This window comes from Ornithorhynchus anatinus, chromosome 16 (assembly GCF_004115215.2).
Source record: "Ornithorhynchus anatinus isolate Pmale09 chromosome 16, mOrnAna1.pri.v4, whole genome shotgun sequence".
Classification (NCBI taxonomy): Eukaryota; Metazoa; Chordata; class Mammalia; order Monotremata; family Ornithorhynchidae; genus Ornithorhynchus; species Ornithorhynchus anatinus.
The window spans coordinates 40,087,202-40,090,922 of record NC_041743.1 but is presented as its reverse complement, the minus strand read 5'-3'; the positions used below and the strand labels follow the sequence as shown (position 1 = coordinate 40,090,922).

At 46.0% G+C, this 3,721-nt stretch overlaps 1 non-coding gene across 1 annotated transcript; it reads left to right on the top strand.

The window, feature by feature from the left end:
• The first annotated feature begins 299 nt into the window (after positions 1 to 299).
• LOC114817554 lies at positions 300 to 437 on the top strand. Its single transcript, XR_003765416.1, has one exon. It is a non-coding gene; the product is annotated as a small nucleolar RNA SNORA7 (small nucleolar RNA).
• Positions 438 to 3,721: the final 3,284 nt, after the last annotated feature.

Below are 3,721 nucleotides of genomic sequence, written 5' to 3'. Positions count from 1 at the left end.
ATTTATCTCTTCTTGAAAGGAGAAGCCCTAAACTGGAGGAGACAAGGCTGAGAGAAAGAGAGATTTATTTCTATTGCTCTTTGGGAGACAAGGAATAAATCAGAATTGACCAGGCAGTATTTCCTTAAAGAATTTCTCATTCCTTCAAGTATTTCTCATCCCTGCCCAGTCTCTCCTCAGCAACCTAAGAGCTTCTGCTCAGCGTACGCTTTACAGACTCCAGAAAACCCATCGTTGACGGCCTTTGATTGAGTATCTATTGGGTACAGAGCCCTGTCTAATAATGGTAATAATGTAGTCCCCTCTCAGGGTCGCACCTGGAGAGTTTCCAGTACTCTACCAGTCTTGACTACAGGAGGCAGAGTCAAGTAGAGACACACCCATTCCATTCCTAGCTGGGCCAGTGGCTGGTGAGTGGAAGGCAATCAGATACAAGTCAAAACTCATCTGTGCTAAGCAGCAACGGCATGTGAAAGAGTCGAGGCCAGAGACTCGTTTACTGTGTGGAAAGAGGCAAACGTAAACCACTTCCGTATTTTTACCAAGAAAACTACGCATACACTACGAGAACAATCGCAGATGGAAATGGGGCATTCTGGGGGAGATGTGCCCATGGAGTCGCTATGGGTAAGACACGACTCGACAACATAAGACAACAACTACAAATAGTAGCAGTAATTGTTGTAAAGAAGTAGTAACAATGATGATGATTTCAGTATTTGTTAAGCACTTCCTATGTGCCAAGCGCCGTTCTAAGTGCTGGGGTAGATACAAGGTAATCAGGCTGTCCTTCGTGGGACTCACACTCTTAAATCCCCATTTTACAGACCAGGTAAGTAAGGCCCAGAGAAGTGAAGTGATTTGCCCAAGGTCACACAACAGAAAAGTGGCAGAACCGGGATTAGAACCCACGATCTATCACTCCCAAGCCCGTGCTTTTGCCACCGGGCCATGTTGCTTCCCATTAATTGCAATCGTAGTCTACTACTTGGCAGAGTGTGTGACCCATAGTGAGCACTTAACCAATGCCACAATTATTGTTGTTGAGTGAGTGGTGCCAAAGAATCACAACCCCACCATCTGTGTCTGTCCCTTGGACTGTGTTAGGGGAAAGTCCGCTCCTTACCCTCATTCTCTGTGAATGAGCTTCACCTCCGCCCTCTAACCTCATTCCCAGAACAAAATGATCAAATCTCACGAGGCCACGAAGCCGGGGGCCAAGGCAGGGAAAGGAGGTGATGGGGAAAAGCAAGCGTCCCAAGGGCCGTTTCAGCCTGTGGACCCGCTCCTCCCCGCCACTCACTCCCCGCCACACTGTGAGAACCCAAATCCACTATAATTACTTTTAATCACTGATTTTGTTTTTCTGCTTTCCCCAGCCCTCCAACCACTCTAGCTGCCTTCAGCGGTGGAGAAAAAAAAATCCCCTGATTGTGTTCGGGGTCCTGGCCATTTTCATTTTCTCTTTTAATTTTCTCACTCATTTTTTCTGCTTTCTTCCACCAAGCAATGATTTTTTTTTTCCTGAATGTTGTATGCAAACGGCTCTTCTACGAACTTGTCCCAGCCCATCTGTCGGATCAAACTGTACAGAGGGAGCGAGATTACTGCAGAAGCAGCTGAAAGAGAACGTGGCTTTTGTGGATTCTATCCATAAAGAGACATTGGACGGGCCGGGGATTTTCAAGCTCCTCTCTCTCTCACCTGCTTATTATGGACATGAAATCATGGAGACCTGGGCTGGAATGGGCCTGGAGAGGTCATCTAATCCATCGCCCTGGCTCTGCAGTAGAACAACCCAGGCAAAATGAATCCAAGCAAATTCATTCACTTTTCCGAAACCTACTTGTGACCTACAAGTGATTCCATGAAAAGCAGTGTGACCTAATAGAAAGAGGCCAAGCTGGGATTCAGAGGATCTAGGTTCTATTCCTGGTTCTGCCACTTGTCTGCTGTGGGACCTTGGACAAGTCATTCAACTTTTCTGGGCCCGGTTTCCTCATCTGCAAAGTGGGGATTCAATACCTGTTTTCCCTCTACTGAGAGCCCCTAATAGAACCTGATTATTTTGTATCTACCATTCAGCTTAGTGCAGCACTTGGAAAACAGTAAAGTGCTTAACAGCTATCACAGTTTTTATAACAAATAATTGTACTGCTTAAGCTTGGACCATGCACAGGTATAGATACAAAATAATCAGGTTGGACACAATCCCTGACCCCCATGAGGCTCACAGTCAAAGGGGAGAGAGAAAAGGTTTCTTATCGTCATTTTACAGATGAGAAAACTGAGTCATTAAACTGTGAAGTGACTTACTCAAGGTCACCCAGCAGGAAGGCAGCAGAGTTGGGATTAGGACCCAGTTCCCCTGACTCTTAGGTGAATGCTCTTTCCTCTAGGTCACGCTGCTTCCCATTTCAGGTGTTACCTGCCTTCCCCCTCAGAAGCGCTCCCTTAGCATTAATCTAAACTCTTACCGCTTTAAAAGCCCATTTATTCTTTGAGTGGAAAGGGGGTGGGTCACAGAATCATGCGCCTGGACAAGCCTGAATCAAGAAACACAGCCGGGAAAGGGCCACATCTGTCTACCCATCTGTCAATTTAGCACATTAGCTGTTAGAGGTGAGCGAAATGTTTCAGGCAAAAGTTTGGAATATCAACTTTGGGGCTGAGAATCAGCCACTTCCATGTTCGGTAAACTTAATAGCAACAACCAAAATCTCTACGATAGTAGGCCACATCTACAGTACACTAATAATCCAGATTGGTTGAGGAGCAGTGTAGCCTAGTGGAAAGAGCAAGGGCCTGTGATCCAGAAAACCTGAATTCTAATTCCAGCTCTGGCTCTTGCATGCCATGTGCCTCCTTATTTTCATCTATAAATGGGGTCTGTGTTTGATCTGCTGAACAAATACTAGGATTATTATGACTTTTATTTACCAGATGGTCATATTTTTCATGTCATTAGACCCCACAATGTTTGCCCAGCTCCTGAGGGAAGTTAGGAGGGAGTAGGAAAGAAAAGTCACTAAAGCACTAGATTGGGAAGCAGCATGGAGTAGTAGAAAGAGCACAGCCCTGGAATTCGGAAGACCCGGCTTCTAAACCCGGCTCTGCCACTTGTCTATGTGACCTTGTGCAAGTCATTTCTCTGGGCCTCAGTTCCCTCATCTGTGAAATTCTGTGAAATGGGGATTCTATACCTGTTCTCCCTCTTACCTAGGGTGTGAGCCCCATGTGGACCCTGATTATCTTGTATCTACCCTAATGCTCGGTACAGTGGTCGGCATATAGCAAGCACATAAATACTACAATTATTAATGTAAGCTCCTCCACTTGACTGCCAACTCCTCAAGGGCAGGGAAGTGCCTACCAACTCTACTGTACTCTCCAAAGCACCAAATACAGTGCTCAGCAAACAGAAAGTACTCGATAAATATTTAGATTGACATTGGGAGAAAGTTCTTTGGTTTCCAAATTCGTGTCTGCCAATTTTGTATCTACTCCAGCACTTAGTACAGTGCCTGGTACACAGGAAGTGCTTAACAAATACCATTAGAAAGTGGATACCTCTATTTCCAGGGCCTCCAGGGAGAGAGTCAGGCCTGAGGCCAGATATCCTCGTCCAACCATCCACTTCCTCCCAGAACGACTCCGTCTTAAGCCACTTCCAGGTGCGGTAGCCATTTAACAGGCTTATTCTTCTGCCAACCCCCGGTAA